The sequence below is a fragment of the Pristiophorus japonicus genome, chromosome 5 (assembly GCF_044704955.1).
Source record: "Pristiophorus japonicus isolate sPriJap1 chromosome 5, sPriJap1.hap1, whole genome shotgun sequence".
Lineage (NCBI taxonomy): Eukaryota > Metazoa > Chordata > Chondrichthyes > Pristiophoridae > Pristiophorus > Pristiophorus japonicus.
Window position 1 is genome coordinate 54,268,592 of NC_091981.1, and position 22,832 is coordinate 54,291,423.

The window sequence follows — 22,832 nt, forward strand, 5'->3', positions numbered from 1 at the left end:
CATCTGTGTTAGGAACACAATAACTGGCGACGATTTTACGAATCCAATGCAAAGATTCAGCAAACTGTGGGCATCCTGGAGAAGTTCTCGGAGGGTGAGGACTGGGAAGCCTATGTCGAACGGCTAGACCAGTACTTTGTAGCCAACGAGCTGGACGGAGAAGGAAGCGCTGCAAAAAGGAGAGCGGTCCTCCTCACGGTCTGTGGGGCACCGACCTACAGCCTCATAAAGAATCTTCTGGCTCTGGTGAAACCCACAGATAAGTCGTATGAGGAGCTGTGTACACTGGTTCGGGAGCATCTTAACCCGAGGGAGAGCGTGCTGATGGCGAGGTATCGGTTCTACACGTGCCAGCGATCTGAAGATCAGGAAGTGCCGAGCTACGTCGCCGAGCTAAGGCGACTTGCAGAACAATGTGAGTTTGATGGCTACCTGGAGCAGATGCTCAGAGACTTTTTTGTACTGGGCATTGGCCACGAGACCATCCTACGAAAACTTTTGGCTGTAGAGACACCGACCCTCAGTAAGGCCATTGCAATAGCACAGGCGTTTATGTCCACCAGTGATAACACCAAACAAATCTCTCAGCACACGAGTGCTAGCAATGCTCATAAATTAATTGGAACTGTGTTTGTGAGTAGAAATGTACAGGGCAGAAACCACGAGTCTGCAACTGCCAGCGGGCATCAGCTGAGCCAGATGACTCAGAGTCCGCATCAAAGGATGAATGCAAGGCGTTGTGGAGGCTTCCATTCAGCCTATTCATGCTGTTTCAAAGGGTATGTTTGCAAGAGCTGTGGAACAATTGGGCACCTCCAACGAGCTTGCAGACGAGCTGCAAGCTCTGCAAAACCTGCTAACCACCACTTGGCAGAGGAAGATTGGTCCATGGTGGATCAAAGCAATTTCGAGCCTCAGAGAGAGGAGGCAGATGCTGAAGTACACGGGGTGCACACATTTTCGACGAAATGTCCACCTATAATGCTAAATGTAAAATTGAATGGCTTACCCGCAGCCATGGAACTGGACACTGGCGCTAGCCAATCCAGCATGAGTAAAAAGATGTTTGAGAGACTGTGGTGCAACAAGGCAGTCAGAATAGCCCTGAGCTCCATCCACACGAAACTGAGAACGTACACCAAAGTGCTCATCGCTGTCCTGGGTAGCGCTATGGTCAAGGTCACCTACGAGGGCATGGTGCACGAACTGCCACTCTGGATTGTCGCAGGCGATGGCCCCACACTGCTTGGAAGGAGCTGGCTGGGCAAAATCCGCTGGAACTGGGATGACATCCGAGCACTATCACATGTCGATGAAGCCTCATGTACCCAGGTTCTTAACAAATTTCCTTCCCTTTTTGAGCCAGGCATTGGAAACTTTCCCGGGGCGAAGGTGCGGATCCACTTGGTCACAGAGGCACGACCCATCCACGACAAGGCGCGATCTTCATAAGATAACCCCTTCATCTCAGGAATCAACCTCGTGAACCTTTTCTGAACTGCCTCCAATGCAAGTATATCACTCCTTAAATAAGGAGGACAGAACTGGATTCCAGGTGTGGTCTCACCAACGCCCTGTACAGTTGGAGCAGGACTATCCTATTTTTATACTCAGGGCTTTTGAGAAGTTTTTGAGAGTTGAAAAAACGTTTTCACTCTCATTGAGTAGTCGTGGCCTGTGGGCCTCATTTTCTGCTACACACAGGCCTGCTTGTGAAGGTCGCGGATGCAGACAGAATGGGCTCAGTATTGACAGGGCAACGCCTTGTGCACATTGCAAGAGGCAGGGTGGCACGCAGGAGAAGGTGGCACCATCAGCAATGTGTACAGAGGCAACGGGCAAGGGGCAAGGGAGGCAGCAGCCATGGCTGCCCAACATAGAGAAGGGACTGCAGAAGGTTGCAGACCTCCACGTAGGGAGGGTGGCCAGGAGGGAGATGGCATGAGGAGGAGGGTGAGCTATACTGACCCCCCACCCCCTCTGCCACCACCACCACCATATATTGGGCCAGGAGCCTTGTCAGCAACAACCTGCAGAGGCTTCCGAACATCACCAGGAACAGGGAGAAGGCAATTAGCCAGGTGCCATCGGTGGTTCTATCACTTTGTAGTACTCTCCTGAACGGGTCTCCATATTTGTGGTGGTCTGCTGCATGCTGCACGACCTGGCTCTCATGAGGGGCCAGCCGCTGGAGATAGAGCCAGCAGTACCACCTGAGGAGAAGGAGGCGCAGGAGGAGGAGGAGGAGCACCAGGATCTCCGTCTCTGTTATGTTCAGAATAAATCCACAGGACTGTATTGCAAGCTCAAACTGTTGTTACTTTGGTCTCTTTATTCAGATTGCAGAGTGCAGAAGCAGCATGGTGAATCACCTTTTATACCTGCTTGCCCCAGGGTGCACAGTTGACCCTTAGGGCTCCCACAGGTGTGCCCCCTAGTGGCAAGTCTTACATTTTGGTGAGTTTTAAATACATACATAACATCACTCCCCCCAAAGTCTTATGTACAAGTTATTTGCAAGTTGAGGCGATCTGGCGCCCTGCGTCCTCGGGTCGATCGCCTGGGTTGAAGTCCTGATGTGGAGGGTTCATCCTCGTGGTTAACGGCGAGGTCGATTGTGTTAGTGGGTCACTGGGGACAGGTCCTTTCACAGTGGTTCCTGGTTATCTGTAGTTCACAGTTTGTTCTGGTCCAAATGCTTTACGTGTTAGCCTCGTACATGGTTTCACAATCAAGCGCTCCGTTTTCATCACATACACTCCATTCTCCCCCTTGGCTAATGCGGTGCTAGCGGCCCAACTGGGGCCCTGAACATGGTCTACATCACTTATTCTGATGTCGTGTGGAGGGGCCGTGCGATCATGGTATGTTCTCTGCTGATAGCACACGGAAGGCTCGGTTCTGAATGATTCTGTCTGGTGACTGCGTAGCACCAGGGATAGCCGGGTGTGTAGGGAGTCTACCATGACATGCGTGGTGCTTGGTTTAGTGATTTGGGCTGCCTGCTCCGGACTATTGTTGCTGACCCTGAGGTCTAGCAAGCCCAGGATGGCCGCAATGGCCTTGAGACTTTCGCTCGTGGTGGAAGGCCTCGTGGTCCCCCTTGGATCCTGGGCCGTAGTATGGGGGGCCCCGGACCACCGACTGTATTACCACCCTGCCTTACTTTGCAACGTTGGGATGGGCCTTTCGTCCTTGCGATGGATAGGTTGCAACATCCCATCTGTTATATATGTAAACTTGTATATACTCTGTACATCCACCAGAGGGTCATACCCTTGGGAGCACAGGTATTTAAGGATAGGCACTCTGGAGACCTGCAATAACAGACTAAGGTCACACTTTACTTTGAGCTCACAGTGATCAGTCTAACTCTTTCTCCATACATAGCAACTGGCGACGAGATACAGATAACCCAAAGATGCAGAGAACAGTGGGCATCCTGGAGAAATTCTCAGAGGGAGATGATTGGGAAACCGTTGCAGAGCGACCCGACCAATACCTCGTAGCCAACGAGCTGGATGAAGAAGAGAACGCCGCCAAATGAAGGGCGATCCTCCTCACCGTATGTGGGGCACCAACACATGGCCTCATGAAAAATCCGCTTACTCCAGCGAAACCCACGGAGAAATCATACGATGATTTGTGTACACTGGTCCTGGAGCATTTGAACCCAAAGGAAAGCATTCTGATGGCGAGGTACCGGTTCTATACCTACATGAGGTCTGAAGGCCAGGAAGTGGCGAGTTATGTCGCCGAGCCAAGAAGCCCCGCAGGACATTGCGAACCTGAAGGACATCCGGAGCACATGCTCAGAGACTTTTTTGTACTTGGCATTGGCCACGAAACCATGCTTTGCAAATTTTTGACTGTAGAGTGATGTTTTCAAATCGCAACTTATAGGGTAGGTCACAAATGCCTGCAGCTGCACGTCTGCAGATGCCTCAGAGTCCACCATCAAGGGTGATGAATGCAAGGCCATTAACACCTTGTTGGCGCTGCGGGGGTGATCATCGTTTCTATTCATGCTGCTTCAAAGGGTACGTTTGCAAGGGCTGTGGAACAATGGGACACCTCCAACTTTTGTGCAGGCGAGCTGCAAATCCTGTTAAACCTGCAAACCACCATGTTGCAGAGGAGGACAGATCCACAGAGGATCACAATGAACCAGAGCCTCAGACCGAGGAGGCAGAGGTACATGGGGTGCACACATTCATCACAAATTGTCCCCCGATAATGTTGAATGTTGAACTAAATTGACTCCCCGTGTCAATGGAGCTGGACACGAGCGCGAGCCAGTCCATCAAGGGCAAAAAGACTTTCGAGAAATTGTGGTGCAGCAAGGCCTCAAGGCCAGTCTTAACTCCCATTCGCACAAAACTGAGAATCTACACAAAGGAACTGATTCCTGTAATCGGCAGTGCTACCGTAAAGGTCTCCTATGTTGGAGCGGTGCACAAGCTACCACTCTGGGTGGTACCTGGCGATGGTCCCACACTGCTCGGCAAGAGCTGGCTGGGAAAGATACATTGGAACTGGGACGGCGTCTGAGCGCTATCGCCCGCTGACGACACTTCGTGTGCCCAGGTCTTAAACAAGTTCCCTTCGCTGTTCGAACCAGGCATCTGGAAATTCCAAGGAGCAAAAGTGCAGATGCAGCGTGTGTGCTCAGTTGAGCAACGCGCCCAGAGAGGCACCACTAAGTTTGTGGTCGAGGATCCATGTCGACTATGCGGGCCCATTTCTCGGTAAATTGTTCCCGGTGGTGGTGGATGCTTTTACAAAGCAGATTGAATGTGAAATAATGTCGGGAAGCACTGCCACCGCCACCATTGAAAGCCTGAGGGCCATGTTTGCCACCCACAGCCTGCCTGACATTCTGGTCAGTGACAACGGGCCATGTTTCACCAGTGCCGAATTTAAAGAATTCATAACCCGCAATGGGATCAAACATGTCACCTTGGCCCCGTTTAAACCAGCCTCCAATGGGCAGGCAGAGCGGGCAGTACAAACAATCGAACAGAGCCTTAAACGAGTCACAAAAGGCTCACTCCAAACCTGCCTGTCCCGACTACTGCTCAGCTACCGCACGCGACCCCACTCGCTCACAGGGGTGCCCCCGGCTGAGCTACTCATGAAAAGGACACTTAAAACCAGACTCTCGCTAGTTCACCCCAACCTGCATGATCAGGTAGAGAGCATGCAGCTGCAACAAAATGTAAACGATGGTCTCGCCACTGTGTCATGGGAAATTGGTCTGAATGACCCTGTGTATGTGCTAAACTATGGGCATGGCCCCAAGTGGATCTTGGGCACGGTGATAGCTAAAGAAGGAAGTAGGGTGCTTGTAGTCAAACTAGACAATGGACATATTTGCAGAAAGCACCTGGACCAAATGAGGCTGTGGTTCACAGACTGCCCTGAACAACCCACAGCAGACACCACCTTTTTCGAGCCCACAACGCACACCCAAAGGATCAAGGACACCACCCGGCCCAGAAAATCGAACCCATTACTCCCAACAGCCCAGCAAGGCCAGGCTCACCCAGCAGCCCTGCAGGTCCAACAACACGCCAGCCCAGCGAGGGCACAGCTGACACAACAGAACAGACATTTGTACCGAGGCGGTTCACCAGGGAAAGAAAGGCTCCAGACTGCCTCACCTTGTAAATAGTTTTCACTTTGACTTTGGGGGGCAGTGATGTTGTGTATCTGTAAAGCATGCACTCCCATGTTCCGCCACCAGGGAGCACATCTCCTGAAGTCTCAAGGGATCCCAGCATCCCTTGGGAGCACTGTATATAAGCCGACCCCTAAGGCCTGTTCCTCACCCTGGAGTGTCTTAATAAAGACTGAGGTCACTGGTACTTTAACCTCCATGTGTGCAGTCTCATCTGTGTTAGGAACACAATACATACACTAGCAGCTATTCAACTCTGCAAGGCACATGTGGCAGACGATTAGCTGCAGACTTACTCACACCTTCTTTGTTTGTTATTGCAGGTGAAACTTACTCACAACAGGCGAGAACAAATACGACCGGAGTAGGGGAGCCTGAACTCCACGCCCTCATGGATGTGAAAGAGTGAATATCCGCCCTCATGGGCACACATGTGGACGCGGCAGCGGTCAGGAAAGCCGAGCCCCCTGGGGACAGTGAAGGTATATCCCTATTATATGAGACCATTTGCCCCTGAAATCACATGCCTTTCCCACTTTACATATAAATGTCCTATATCACCTCCTTCTTCCCTTCCTGTCCCTCCCCTGCTGCTAACTACACTTCTGTCACTTTGTGCTTACAGATAATGAGCCATAAGCGCAAAAGCCTGTCCGTGAGGTGTCCACCTCCAATGACGGAGGAGACATAAGAACATACGAACATAAGAATATAAGAAATAGGAGCAGAAGTAGGTCACCTGGCCCCTCGAGCCTGCTCCGCCATTTAATAAGATCATGGCTGATCTAATTTTAGACTCAGCTCCACTTCCCTGCCCGCTCCCCATAACTTATCGCTCAAAAATCTGTCTATCTCCACCTTAAGTATATTCAATGACCCAGCCTCTACAACTCTCTGGGGCAGAGAATTCCATAGATTTACAACTCTCAGAGAAGAAATTCTTCCTCATCTCAGTTTTAAATGGGCGGCCCCTTATTTTGAGACTATGTCCCCTAGTTTTAGTTTCCCCTCTGAGTGGAAATATTCTCTCTGTATCCACCTTGTCGAGCTCCCTCATTATCTTATATGTTTCGATAAGATCATCTCTCATTCTTCTGAACTCCATTGAGTATAGGCCCAACCTATCTTCATAAGTCAAACCCCTCATCTCCGGAATCAACCTAGTGAACCTTCTCTGAACAACCTCCAATGCAAGTATCTCCTTCATTAAATACGGAGACCAAAACTGTACACAATACTCCAGGTGTGACCTCATCAATACCCTGTACAGTTGTTGCAAGACTTCTCTGCTTTTATACTCTATCCCCCTTGCAATAAAGGCCGACATTCCACTTGCCTTCCTGAAAGTAAACTAGCGCAAAATATAAAAACAGAGAGCAAGAGTTTCTATAGGAAAAGGGTGGCTAAAGTAAATGTTGGTTCCTTAGAGGACGAGACTGGGGAATTAGTAATGGGGAACATGGCGATGACAGAAACTCTGAACAAATATTTTGTATCAGTCTTTACGGTAGAGGACACTAACAATATTGCGACAGTGGATAGTCTAGGGGCTATAGCGGGGGAGGAAGTTAACACATCACAATCACAAAGGAGGTGGTACTCAGTAAGATAATGGGACTAAAGGAAGATAAATCCCCTGGACCTGATGGCTTGCATCCTAGGGTCTTAAGAGAAGTAGCGGCAGGGATTGTGGATGCATTGGTTGCAATTTACCAAAATGCCCTGGATTCTGGGGAGGTCCCAGCAGATTGGAAAAGTGCAAATGTAACGCCCCTATTTAAAAAAGGAGACAGACAAAAAGCAGGAAACTATAGACCAGTTAGCCTAACATCTGTGGTTGGGAAAATGTTGGAGTCCATTATTAAATAAGCAGTAGCAGGACATTTGGAAAAGAAAAATTCGGTCAGACAGAGTCTGCATGGATTTTTGAAGGGGAAGTCATGTTTGACAAATTTGCTGGAGTTCTTTGAGGATGTAATGAACAGGGTGGATAAAGGGGGAACCAGTGGATGTGGTGTATTTGGACTTCCAGAAGGCATTTGACAAGGTGCCACATAAAAGGTTACTGCACAAGATAAAAGTTCACAGGGTTGGGGGTAATATATTAGCATGGATAGAGGATTGGCTAACTAACAGAGAACAGAAAGTCGGGATAAATGGTTCATTCTCTGGTTGGCAACCAGTAACTAGTGGGGTGCCACAGGGATCAGTGCTGGGACCCCAACTATTTACAATCTATATTAACGACTTGGAAGAAGGGACTGAGTGTAACGTAGCCAAGTTTGCTGACGATACAAAGATGGGAGGAAAAGCAATGAGTGAGGAGGACACAAAAAATCTGCAAAAGGACATAGACAGGCTAAGTGAGTATGCAAAAATTTGTTAGATGGAGTATAATGTTGGAAAATGTGAGGTCATGCACTTTGGCAGAAAAAAAATCAAAGAGCATGTTATTATTTAAATGGAGAAAGATTGCAAAGTGCTGCAGTAGAGCGGGACCTGAGAGTACTTGTGCATGAAACACAAAAGGATAACATGCAGGTACAGCAAGTGATCAGAAAGGTCAATGGTATCTTAGCCTTTATTGCAAAGGGGATGGAGTATAAAAGCAGGGAAGTCTTTCTACAGCTATATAAGGTACTGGAATACGGCATTCCTTTTTGCTTTCCATATTTACGAAAGGATATACTTGCTTTGGAAGCAGTTCAGAGAAGATTCTGGGGATGAGGGAGTTGACTTATGAGGAAAGGTTGAGTAGGTTGGGCCGCTACTCATTGGAATTCAGAAGAATGAGAAGTGATCTTATCGAGACGTCTAAGATTATGAGGGGGCTTGACAGGGTGGATGCAGAGAGGATGTTTTCACTGATGGGGGAGACTCGAACTAGAGGACATGATCTTAGAATAAGGGGCCGTCCATTTAAAACAGAGATGAGGAGAAATTTCTTCTCTCAGAGGGTTGTGAATCTGTGAAATTCGCTGCCTCAGAGAGCTGTGGAAGCTGGGACATTGAATAAATTTACAACAGAACTCGATAAGGGGATAAGGGGTTATGGGGAACAGGCAGGGAAGTGAGCTGACTCCATGATCAGATCAGCCATGATCTTATTGAATGGCGGTGCAGGCTCGAGGGGCCATATGGCCTACTCCTATTCCTATTTCTTATGTTCTTATGTTCTTATTACTTGCTGTACTTGCATACTCACTTTTTGTGTTTCATGCACAAGGACCCCCAGGTCCCTCTGTACTGCAGCACTTTGCAATTTTTGTCCATTTAAATTATAATTTGCTTTTCTATTTTTTCTGCCAGAATGGATAACCTCACATTTGCCCACATTATACTCCATCTGCCAAATTTTGCCCACTCACTTAGCCTGTCTATATCCCTTCGCAGATTTTTTGTGTCCTCCTTGCAATTTGCTTTCCCACCCATCTTTGTATCATCAGCAAACTTCGTTACATTACACTCGGTCCCTTCATCCAAGTCATTAATATAGACTGTAAATAGTTGAGGCTCCAGCACCGACCCCTGCGGCACCCCAGTGGTCACTGTTTGCCAACCGGGAAAATGACTTATTTATTCTGAGATGAGGAGGAAAGGGCGACAGGATCCATCTGCTGCAGAAAGTGGGGACATCACCTCGGTGGACGAGCCGATCCTCCTGGGATTTGACAAGCCTGAGGTTCCTGGACCCAGTGGCCTGCAGCAACGCCCAGCTTGGGGGCCAGCTCACCAGAGGATGAGTCCGCGCCTGAGTCCTGCTGAGCGTGACTCAGATGTGGATCTGGATTTGGAGGCTATGGCAACAGAGTCTCAGGGGATCTACCACGAGCTTATGGGTGCATTAGTAAGGGTCCCGAAAAGCATGGATACACTTGCTGTGAGATTGGGGGAGGATGCCTTAAGTATTGCCCGTGACTGAGTATTCCATCGAGCCCATCCTTGGCAAGTACCAAAGGATGTTTGTGTCGATAAGCGACCATGGGGACCCAGAGTTGATGGCACATGCCATGGCTGATGTGGCAGCAGCTATTACAGCACAGAGCGAAGCAACGCAAGGCCTTCGTGATATGATGCAGTCACTGATTGGTGGCATTAATTCTCAGTCTGCTACGTTGCAGACTCAGTCTGCTCTCACGTAGATTCACATAGATGCCACGCAAACACTGACTGCTGCCATCTTCTTTGGATTCCCCACAGTCCAACAGGGAATTCACGGTGCAGAAGCAGGCCAGACATCTGTGCTCCAGCCATTTGCTCTGGATGTTAAGGCTCTTCCCCGGGGTGGCGGGGGGGGGGGGGGGCGGGTGGGGGGCAGCGGTGGCAGTGTGTCAATGGAAATGGAAGGTGCTGTCCTCTCTCATGATGACAGCATTCCGGCTCCCACCACTGCCACTCTGCCTTTGCACCTGCTCCCCACCCATCCCAGATTGCTGCCACTCATGCTGAGCTGCAGACACATTAAGGAGAAGCACTAGGTGTGGGAAGGAGGAAAAGGCCTGGGAAATATGAGAACAAGTCTCAATAAGGACTTTTCCGACCATGGCAGATGTCCACATCTTGTAAATATAATTGTACTTATTTTATTGCTGATGTTTGACATCTGTTATTTGTTGATTCATGGGAGCTGGTCTTAGATTTCAGATGGGAGAGGCTTTTGCACATATAATCATGAAGTTGCTGTGTGTTATGCTGTTTCAAGGGGCATTTGTTACATTCTTTATTAGTTTCTGGTGAAGAGTTATTTGGTGTGCTGCTTGAGGGCACAGCCTTGTTAGAGATAATAAAATGTTGATTTGACTGTTTGCATTGCTGTCATGTGTATTATTGTGAATTTGATGGAGATGCGCCATGAGCCTAGCACATTGCAATGTGACTATGAGGCTCAGTCTGGTAGTTGAGTCATTAGAATGAGGCGCTGATGTGCGGCCCTTGCAGCGGCAACATTGTCATGGTGCCTGCTCCATTGATTGCCACTGGATAATTAAGCCTATGGCTGGTACTCACCTGATGTCCCCAAGCATGCACTTCCCAGAAAACATGGTAGCAAATGTAGCTCATTATCTCCTTCCACCACCCATAGACATTGTAATAAAACCACTGCTGTCTCAGCAGAGATCAGCCGATTGAATCTGGAATTTTCCTGGTTTCTACGGTACATCATGTGTGCTCGTTTCAGCTTTACTATGTTCAATATTAAACTGCCCTTCCAGATCTGAGACGTGTATGCAAAAGGAATGTAGAAGAAAGAAGTTAGCTAAAATGATATGCAGCAATTGCACAGTGTTTGGTTAAAACTCTACTGACAGAAGCAATGAAAAGATCATTACCATTTTGGCATCTTTCGAAAATTACAACAATAATTTGCATTTATATAGCGCCTCATAAAAACGTCCCAAGGTGCTTCACAGGAGCGTTATCAGACAATATTTGACACCTTGGGCTGGATTTTCAGCTTTCGGGGTTTCTCGGCGAAAACGGTAGCGATATGTGAGGGGAAATAACATTTTAAATTCATAAAAACATTCCAAAAACATTATGAAGACCTTTAACTAACTAATTGCTGTAAATAAAATTAAATAATAACAACTTTAACTTACCCTTTTTGTAATTTTTCGTACTGGCAGGGCACGGTGTATGGGTCGGGAGACTGCTGAAACCCGGAGGGTAACGCAATCTGCGTCGTTACACATCCGGGGCAGCTCTTCCCCGCAGTACGTCCCATCGCTACCACAAACAAGGAGCTGAGGATTTCGCCTGGGTTTTGCGACCAAGTTTTCACTGCGAAGAGTCAAAACGTGGCGAAAACCCGGTCGCAAACTCCTAGAAAATCCAGCCCCAAGCCACAAAAGAGATATTAGGATAAGTGACCAAAAGGTTGGTCAAAGAGGTAGGTTTTAAGGAGTTACTTAAAGGAGGAGAAAGGTAGAAAGGCAGAGAGGTTTAGGGAGAGAATACCAGAGCTTAGGGCCTAGGCAGCCGAAGGCACGGCTGCCAATGGTGCAATGATGAAATCGGGTATGCACATGAGGCCAGAATTGGAGGAATGCAGAGAACTCAGAGGCTAGTAGGCCTGGTGAAGGTTAAAAATGCATGTGCAGTTGTTTTAAAATTCAGATTTTCCATTTCCATTCCTGGCTGCTAGACCTCTTGAATGATTGGCAACGGTTGACACAAGACAGTAATAGAAAAACTATTTCATAGAATCATAGAATCATAGAAAATTACAGCATGGAAGGAAGCCATTTCGGCCCATCATGTCCACGCCGGCCGACCAAGAGCTATCCAGACTAATCCCACTTTCCAACTCTTGGTCCGTAGCCCTGTAGGTTTCTGCACCTCAAGTGCACATCCAAGTATCTTTTAAATGTGGTGAGGATTTCTGCCTCTACCGCCCTTTCAATCAGTGAGTTCCAGACCCCCACAACCCTCTGCGAGAAGAAATTTCCCCTCATATCTCCTCTAAACCTTCGACCAATTACTTAAAATCTATGCCCTCTGGTTGTGGACCTCTCTGCCAAGGGAAACAGGTCCTTCCTATCCACTCGATCCAGGTCCCTCATAATTTTATACACCTGAATCAGTTCTCCCCTTAGCCTCTTCTGTTCCAAAGAAAACAGACCCAGCATTTCCAATGTTCTCCAGTCCAGGCAACATTCTTGTAAATCTCCACTGCACCCTTTCCAGTACAATCACATTTTTCCTGTAATGTGGTGACCAGAACTGCACACAGTACTCCAGCTGCGGCCTAACCAGTGTTTTATACGGTTCAAGCATAACCTCCTTGCTCTTGTATTCCATGCCTCAACTAATAAACATAGAAACATAGAAAATAGGTGCAGGAGTAGGCCATTTGGCCCTTCGAGCCTGCACCACCATTCAATAAGATCAGGCTGATCATTCCCTCAGTACCCCTTTCCTGCTTTCTCTCCATACTCCTTGATCCCTTTAGCAGTAAGGGCCATATCTAACTCCCTCTTGAATATATTCAATGAACTGGCATCAACAACTCTCTGCGGTAAGGAATTCCACAGGCTAACAACTCTTTGAGTGAGGAAGTTTCTCCTCATCTCAGTCCTAAATGGCCTACCTCTTATCCTAAGACTGTGTCCCCTGGTTCTGGACTTCCCCAACATCGGGAATATTCTTCCCACATCTAGCCTGTCCAGTCCCGTCAGAATCTTGTATGTTTCTATGAGATCCCCTCTCATCCTTCTAAACTCCAGTATATAAAGGCCCAGTTGATCCAGTCTCTCCTCATATGTCAGTCCTGCCATCCCGGGAATCAGCCTGGTGAACTCCCTCAACAGCAAGAACGTCCTTCTTCAGATTAGGAGACCAAAACTGAACACAATATTCCAGGTGAGGCCTCACCAAGGCCCTGTACAACTGCAGTAAGACTTCCCTGCTCCTATACTCAAATCCCCTAGCTATGAAGGCCAACATATCATTTGCCTTCTTCAACGCCTGCTGTACCTGCATGCCAACTTTCAATGACTGATGAACCATGACACCCAGGTCTTGTTTCACCTCCCCCTTTCCTAATCTGCTGTCATTCAGATAATATTCTGCCTTTGTGTTTTTGCCCCCAAAGTGGATAACCTCACATTTATCCACATTATATTGCATCTGCCATGGATTTGCCCACTCATCTAACCTGTCCAAGTCACCCTGCAGCCTTTTAGCATACTCCTCACAACTCACACCACCACCCAGCTTAGTATCATCTGCAAACTTGGAGATATTACACTCAATTCCTTTATCTAAATCATTAATATATATTGTAAAGAGCTGAGGTCTCAGCACTGAGCCCTGCGGCATTCCACTAGTCACTGCCTGCCATTCTGAAAAGGACCCGTTTATCCTGACTCTCTGCTTCCTGTCTGCCAACCAGTTCTCTATCCACGTCCGCACATTACCCCCAATACCATGTTCTTTGATTTTGTACACCAATCTCTTGTGTGGGACCTTGTCAAAAGCCTTTTGAAAGTCCAAATGCACCACATCCACTGGTTCTCCCTTGTCCACTCTACTAGTTACATCCTCAAAAAATTCCAGAAGATTTGTCAAGCATGATTTCCCTTTCATAAATCCATGCTGACTTGGACCGATCCTGTCACTGCTTTCCAAATGCGTTGCGATTTCATCTTTAATAATTGATTCCAACATTTTCCCCACTACTGATGTCAGGCTAACCAGTCTATAATTACCCATTTTCTCTCTCCCTTCTTTTTTAAGCAGTGGTGTTACATTAGCTACCCTCCAGTCCATAGGAACTGATCCAGAGTCGATAGACTGTTGGAAAATGATCACCAATGCATCCATTATTTCTAGGGCCACTTCCTTAAGTACTCTGGGATGCAGACTATCAGGCCCCGGGGATTTATCGGCCTTTAATCCCATCAATTTCCCGAACACAATTTCCCGCTTTAAAAGAATATCCTCCAGTTCCTCCTTCTCACTAGACCCTCGGTCCCCTAGTATTTCCTGAAAGTTATTTGTGTCTTCCTGCATGAAAACAGAACCAAAGTATTTGTTGAACTGGTCCGCCATTTCTTTGTTCCCCATTATAAATTCACCTCAATCTGACTGCAAGGGACCTACATTTGTTTTCACTAATCTTTTTCTCTTCACATATCTATAGAAGCTTTTGCAGTCAGTTTTTATGTTCCCAGCAAGCTTCCTCTCATACTCTATTTTCCCCCTCTTAATTAAACCCTTTGTCCTCCTCTGCTGTATTACATAATTCTCCCAGTCGTCAGGTTTGCTGCTTTTTCTGGCCAATTTATATGCTTGGATTTAACACTACCCTTAATTTCCCTTGTTAGCCACAGTTGAGCCATCTTCCCCATTTTATTTTTACTCCAGACAGGAGTGTACAATTGTTGAAGTTCATCCATGTGATCTTTAAATGTTTGCCATTGCCTATCCACCATCAACCCTTTAAGTATCACTCGCCAGTCTATTCTAGTCAATTCACGTCTCATACCATCGAAGTTACCTTTCCCTAAGTTCAGGACCCTAGTCTCTGAATTAACTGTGTCACTCTCCATCTTAATAAAGAATTCTACCATATTATGGTCACTCTTCCCCAAGGGGTCCCGCACAACAAGATTGTTAATTAGTTCTTTGACATTACACATCACCCAGTCTAGGATGACCAGCCCTCTAGTTGGTTCCTCGACATATTGATCGAGAAAACTATCCCTAATACACTCCAGGAACTTCTCCTCCACCGCATTGCTACCAGTTTGGTTAGCCTAGTCAATATGTAGATTAAAGTCGCCCATGATAACTGCTGTACCTTTATTGCACGTATCCCTAATTTCTTGTTTGATGCTGTCCCCATCCTCATTACTACTGTTTGGTGGTCTGTACACAACTCCCACTAGCGTTTTCTGCCCTTTGGTATTCCGTAGCTCACCCATACAGATTCCACATCATTCAAACTAATGTCCTTCCTTACTATTTAATTAGTTTCCTCTTAAACCAGCAATGCCACCCCACCTCCTTTTCCTTTCTGTCTATCCTTCCTAAATGTTGAATACCCCTTGATGTTGAGTTCCCAGCCTTGGTCACCCTGGAGCCATGTCTCCGTGATGCCAATTACATCATTTCCGTTAACTGCTATCTGCGCAGTTAATTCGTCCACCTTATTCCGAATACTCCTCGCATTGAGACACAGAGCCTTCAGGCTTGTCTTTTTAACACCCTTTGCCCCTTTAGGATTTTGCTGTAATGTGGCCCTTTTTGCTTTTTGTCTTGGGTTTCTCTGCCCTCCACTTTTACTTTTCTTCTTTCTATCTTTTGCTTCTGCCTCCATTCTACTTCCCTCTGTCTCCCTGCATAGGTTCCCACCCCCCTGCCATATTAGTTTAACCCCTCCCCAACAGCACTAGCAAACATTCCCCCTAGGACATTGGTTCTGGTCCTGCCCAGGTGCAGACCGTCTGGTTGGTACTGGTCCCACCTCCCCCAGAACGGATTCCAATGTCCCAGGAATTTGAATCTCTCCCTTCTGCACCACTCCTCAAGTCACGTATTCATCTGAGCTATCCTGCGATTCCTACTCTGACTAGCATGTGGCACTGGTAGCAATCCTGAGATTACTACTTTTGACGTCCTACTTTTTAATTTAGCTCCTAGCTCCCTAAATTCGTCTCGTAGGACCTCATCCCATTTTTTTAACAATATCGTTGGTACCTATATGCACCACGACAACTGGCTGTTTACCCTCCCCCTTCAAAATGTCCTGCACCCGCTCCGAGAAATCCTTGACCCTTGCACCAGGGAGGTAACATACCATCCTGGAGTCTCAGTTGTGGCCGCAGAAACGTCTATCTATTCCCGTTACAATAGAATTCCCTATCACTATAGCTCTCCCCTCTTTTTCCTGCCCTCCTGTGCAGCAGAGCCAGCCACGGTGCCATGGACTTGGCTGCTACTGCCCTCCCCTGATGAATCATCCCCCTCAACAGTACTCAAAACAGTGTATCTGTTTTGCAGGGGACCCCTGCACTACCTTCCTTCCACTGCTCTTCCTGTTGGTCACCCATCCCCTATCTGGCTGTGTAACCTTTACCTGCGGTAAGACCAACTCACTAAATGTGCTATTCACGTCATTCTCAGCATCGTGGATGCTCTAGAGTGAATCCACCCACAGCTCCAGTGCCGCAATATGGTCTGTCAGGAGCTGCAGCCGGATACACTTCCCGCATATGTAGTCGTCAGGGACACTGGAAGCGTCCCTGACTTCCCACATAGTACAGGAGGAGCATAACACGTGTCCGAGCTCTCCTGCCATGACCTAACCCCTAGATTAACTTAATTTGACAACAATAATGCTAAAGATTACTTACTGATAAAGAAAATAAAAATAAAAATCTACTCACCAATCACCAGCCAATCACTTACCCCCTTGGCTGTGACGTCACCTTTCGATTTCTTTCTACTTCTTTTTTGCCTTCTCTCCCTGCTGCAGCTGCACCAGCTGGCCTTTATAGGCCACTCCAACATCCCCGAACCTCTTGCTGTGACGTCACATTTTATTTTCTTTTCCTCCCAGGTCGGGGAGTCAGCACTGGTGGGGAAAACAAGGCAAAGCAACACCTCCCGCTCCCACTTACCAAACTCTTACCTTGGCACTCTGACCTGCCGCTGCACTCTGAGCAAGACTGCACCAAGCCCCTTCTTTTTATACTGTTCCTGGCTGACTCACCACTGGCCTGTTTAGGGAACCAGTTTTTATTAGCTGTCCAATTAACTAAGCTAGCTTGCTTGTTTGTCTCTGCTTAAACCTACAAGAATCCTATCTATAAAGGCAAGTATTCCATATGCCTTCTTAACCACCTTATCTATCTGGCCTGCTACTTTCAGGGATTTGTGGACCTGCAATCCAAGGTCCCTTTGTTCCTCTACACTTTTCAGTGTTGTACCATTTAATGTGTGTTCCCTTGCCTTATTTGACCTCCCCAAATGCCTTACCTCACACTTATCCGGATTGAATTCCATTTGCCACTGTTCTGCCCACCTGACCAGTACATTGATATCTTCCTGCAGTCCGCAGCTTTCTTCTTCATTATCAACCACACAGCCTATTTTAGTTTCAAGTGCAAACTTCTTAATCATACCCCCCAACACTTAAGTCCAAGTCATTGATATATACCACAAAAAGTAAGTGTCCCAGCACTGAGCCCTGCGGAACCCCACTGGATACAGCCTTCCAGTCATAAAAACACCCAGCAATCATTATCCTTTGCTTCCTGCCTCCAACTTGCCACTTTGCCCTGGATCCCATGGGCTATTACTTTCGTGACCAGTCTGCCATGTGGGACCTTATCAAAAGCCTTTCTAAAATCTATATACACTACATCAAACACACTGTCCTCATCGATCCTCCTTGTTACCTCCTCGAAAAATTCAAGCAAGTTAGTCAGACACGATCTTGCCTTGACAAGTCCATGCTGACTGTCTTTGATTAATCCATGTCTGTCCAAATGAAGATTTATCCTGTGCCTTAGGAGTTTTTCCAATAATTTTCCCACCATCGAGGTTAGACTGACCGGCCTGTAATTATTCGGTCTATCCCTTTCTCCCTTTTTAAACAAAGGTACAACATTAGCAGTCCTCAAGTCCTCTGGCACCACACCTGTAGCCAGAAAGGTTTGGAAAATGATTGTCAGAGCCTCTACTATTTCCTTTTTGCTTCTCTTAACAGCCTGGGATATATTTCAACTGGGCCTGGGGATTTATCCACTTTCAAAGCTGCTAAGCCCTTTAATACTTCCTCTCTCACTATGTTTATCTCGTCTAATATTTCACACTCCTCCTCCCTGATTGCAAAGTCTGTATCGCCCCTTTCTTTTGTGAAAACGGATGCAAAGTATTCATTAAGAATCCTGCCCACGTCTTTCGCCTCTACACACAGATTTCCTGTATATTTTCTAATAGGCCCCACTCTTTCTCTAGTTCATCATCATCATCATCATAGGCAGTCCCTTGGAATTGAGGAAGACTTGCTTCCACTCTTAGAATGAGTCCTTAGGTGGCTAAACTGTCCAATATGAGAGCCACAGTCCCTGTCACAGGTGGGACAGACAGTCGTTGAGGGTAAGGAAGGGTGGGACAGGTTTGCTGCACATTCTTTCAGCTGCCTGCGCTTGTCTTTTGCATGCAATCGGTGATGAGACTCAGCGCCCTCCCGGATGCACTTCCTCCACTTAGGGCGGTCTTTGGTCAGGGACTCCCAGGTGTTGGTGGGGATGTTGCACTTTATCAGGGAGGCTTTGAGGGCGTCCTTGTAATGTTTCCTCTGTCCACCTTTGGCTCGTTTTCCATGAAGGAATTCTGAGTAGAGCGCTTGCTTTGTGAGTCTCGTGTCTGGCATGTGGACAATGTGGCCTGCCCAGCGGAACTAATCAAGTTTAGCCAGTGCTTCAATGCTGGGGATGTTGGCCTGGACAAGGACACTGATGTTGGTGCATCTGTCCTCCCAGGGGATTTGTAGAATCTTGAGGAGGCATCGTTGTTGGTATTTCTCCAGCGACTTGAGGTGTCTACTGTACATGGTCCATGTCTCTCAGCCATACAGGAGGGCAGGTATCACTACAGCCCTGTAGACCATGAGCTTGGTGGTAGATTTGAGGGCCTGGTCTTCGAATACTCTTTTCCTCAGGTGGCCGAAGGCTGCACTGGCGCACTGGAGGCGGTGTTGAATTTCCTCATCAATGTCTGCTTTTGTTGATAAAAGGCTCCCGAGGTATGGGAAATGGTCCATGTTGTCCAGGGCCATGCCGTGGATCTTGATGGCTGGGGGGCAGTGCTGTGCGGCGAGGACAGGCTGGTGGAAGACCTTTGTCTTATGGATGTTTAGCGTAAGGCCCGTGCTTTCGTATGCCTTAGTAAATACGTTCACTATGTCCGGAATTCAGCCTCTGAATGTGCGCAGACGCAGGCGTCGTCCGCATACTGTAGCTCGATGACAGAGGTTGGGTGGTCTTGGACCTGGCCCGGAGGCGGCGAAGGTTGAACAGCTTTCCACTGGTTCTGTAGTTTAATTCCACTCCAGCGGGGAGCTTGTTGATTGTGAGGTGGAGCATGGCAACGAGGAAGATTGAGAAAAGGGTTGGGGTGATGACATAGCCTTGTTTGACCCCAGTCCGGACGTGGATTGGATCTGTAATGGATCCGTTGGTAAGCATCACGGCCTGCATGTCGTCGTGGAGCACATGGAGGATGTTGCCGAACTTTTGGGTGCATCCAAAATGGAGGAGGATGCTCCATAGATCCTCGTGTTTGATACCTTGTCAAAGGCCTTTGTAAGATCGAAGAAGGCCATGTATAGGCGCTGGTGCCGCTCTCTGCATTTTTCCTGCAGCTGTCACGCTGCAAAGATCAGCTCCGTTGTGCCCCGTAGGGGACGAAATCCGCACTGTGACTCTGAGAGGAGCTCCTCAGCTGCAGGGAGAAGATGGTTGAGGAGGACTCTAGCGATAATTTTCCCAGTGGCTGATAGCAGGGAGATTCCTCTGTAGTTGCCGCAGTCGGACTTGTCCCCTTTTTTAAAGATGGTCACGATCACTGCATCTCTGAGATCTCCCGGCGTGCTCGCCTCCCTCCAGATGAGAGAGATGAGGTCATGTATCTGCGCCAACAGCGCCTCTCCCCCATACTTTAGTGCCTCAGCAGGGATTCCATCCGCTCCGGTAGCCTTGTTCTTGAGCTGTCTTATGGCTTTTTCTACCTTGTGCGGCGTTGGGGTTTCACTGAGGTGGTGGCGGTTCACACACTGCGGGATGGAGTCAAGAACACTCGAGTCAAAGGCAAAGTCTCGATTGAGGAGATCTTCGAAGTGTTCCTTCTAGCGGGCCCTGACTGCCTCGGTATCTTTGATGAGTGTTTCCCCGTTCTTGGCCAGCAGTGGGGTGGGGCCTTGGGAGTTTGGACCGTAGGTGGCCTTGACTGCAATGAAGAATCCTCGCACATCATGGCTGTCGGCCAGTTGTTTTATCTCCTGTGCTTTCTCCATCCACCACCTGTTCTTTAGGTCCCGGGTTTTTTGTTGGTCCTCAGCCTTAAGCTGCCTGTAATGTTGCTTTGCTGCTCCTGAGTTAGGTTGTTGCTTAAGGCTCAGAAATGCTCTGCGCTTGCGATCTATTAGTTCTTGGATCTCCTGATCATTCTCATCAAACCTGTCCTGGTGTTTTCTGGTTGAGTGACTAAGCGTCTCTTCGCAGGCATTGGTTATGGAGGCCTGGAGGGCAGACCAAGCGCAGTGGGCATTCTGCGTCTCAGGGTCATCAAGGCACGCCAGGTTAGCTGTGAGGCGCTGGCTGTATAGGGCTCTCTTAGCTGGGTCTTTAAGTGCCCCGGCATTGACTTTTTTGCGGCACTGCTTCTGCTGTCTCCTCTGCTTTGGGGCTATGTTGATGTCGGTGATGGATCGGATTAGTCGGTGGTCTATTCAGCAGTCGTCAGCTCCTGTCATGGCGTGGGTGATGTGCACATCCTTGCGATCCCTGGTTCGGACGATGACATAGTCGAACAGGTGCCAGTGTTTGGAGCGAGGGTGTTGTCCCTCTGGCAGAACAAGGTGTTGGTGATGAGAAGTTCATATTCTCGACATTTTGTCAGGAGTAGGGTACCGCTGGAGTTGGCTTTCCCTACCCCCTCTCCACCAATCACGACTCCCCAGAGGGCTGTGTCTTTGCCAACCCTGGCGTTGAAGTCACCTAGGAGGATCAGTTTGTCGTCCACGGGGACGCAGGACAGGGATTTTTCAAGGTTGGAGTAAAAACCCTCTTTGGTCTCATCCGTTGCATCGAGTGTTGGGGCGTATGCACTGATGACTGTGATGCATTGGTTCTGGGATAGGGTGAGTCGAAGAGTCATGAGGCATTCGTCAACCCTACAGGAGGAGTCTTTGAGGCGGTCGACCAGCTCGTTTTTGATGGCAAAGCCGACTCCGTGAAGGCGGCGTTCTTCCTCTGGCTTCCCTTTCCAGAAAAAGGTGTAACCTCCACCTTGTTCCTTGAGCTGACCTTCCTCTGCCTGCCGGGCCTTGCTTAGGGCGGCGATGTCGATGTCAAAGCGTCTAAGTTCCTGGGCAACTATGGCGGTGTGGCATTCCGACCTGTCACTGTTGGAGTTGTCCATGACGTTACAGGCTCCAAACTTCATGTTAACGGAGTGGAAGATGCCTGTGCGTGAGTTCTTTTAACGTGGGGTGGCCGTTGCACACTGTGTTCTCTAGTTATCCTCTTGCTCTTAATGTAATCAGGGGTTTTCCCTGATTTTACTTGCCAACATTCTTTCATGCTCTCTCTTTGCTTTCCTGATTTCTTTTTTAATTGCAACCATGTACTTCTTATACTCCTCTAGAGTTTCTGCAATGTTGAGTTCCCGGTCAAGCTTCCCTTTTTTTGTTTATCTTACCCTGTATGTCCCTTGGCATCCAGGGGACTCTAGATTTTTAGCCCCACCTTTTTTTTTTAAGGGGACATACTTGCTCTCAGGATCTTCTTCTTGAATGCCTCCTACTGCTCTGACACTGATTTACCCTCAAGTAGCTATTTCCAGTCCATTTTGGCTAAATCCCATCTCAGCTCAGCAAAATTGGCTTTACCTCAATTGAGAACTTTTATTCCTGGTCCCCCTTTTGTCCTTTTCCATAACTACCCTAAATCTTACTGAATTGTGATCACAAGCACCAAAATGCTCTCTCACTTATACCCCTTCCATCTGCCCCTCTTCATTCCCCCAAACCAAGTCCAGGACCACCCCCTCACTTGTTGGGGTTGTTACATACTGGCTAAATAAGTTCTCTGAATGCATTTTAGGAATTCCACACCCTCTGTACCATTCACACTACCTTTTCCCCAGTTAATATTAGGTAGTTGAAATCCCCCACTATTACAGCTCTATAGTTTTTGTACTTCTCAGCAATTTGCCCACATATTTCTTCTTCTATCTTCCTCTGATTGTTTGGGAGTCTATAGTACACTCCCAGTAGTGTGATCGCCCCTTTTTGACTGAATTGCCTATTCAGTTTGTCCATGACCATATTTTTATTTGCTGCTGGTTGCATTGCTGCCTTCAGAGGTGCTGTGGAAACCATCTCACCATCTGCAAGGCACCAGAAGCCCATTTATAAGTTGGGACTACTATTGGTGGCAGAGCTGTAAAGTACAGGAGTCATGAAAAGCACTGAGGTAGGGAGTAAGGCACTCCTTAAAACCTACCTCTTACACCAAGCGTTTGGTTACATATCCTAATGTCTCCTTCTTTGGCTCAGTGTCAATTTTGTCTAATTACCCTCCTGTGAAGCACCTTGGGACGTTTTACTACTTTAAAGGCACTATATAAATGCAAGTTGTTGCTGTCAGTGCTGTGGAATGCGTCTTGTATACGTAATGGATGAGTTCCAGTGCATCAGTAACCCCAGCATGTTAGTGGGCAAAATTTCCAAATACTCCTTCCGGCACAGTGGGGGTGACATTGGAAAATGGGCAAGAGCGATTCGGCGACCCGTTTGACCAGCCCACCCGATTTTCTTTCCCATCGTGGTGGGGTGTAAAACGCGCTGCCAATTTGCTATCGTCCGTTTTGTGCGACCGTTCGAGACCGATTTCACCTGTGCCCCCACACCCCGAGT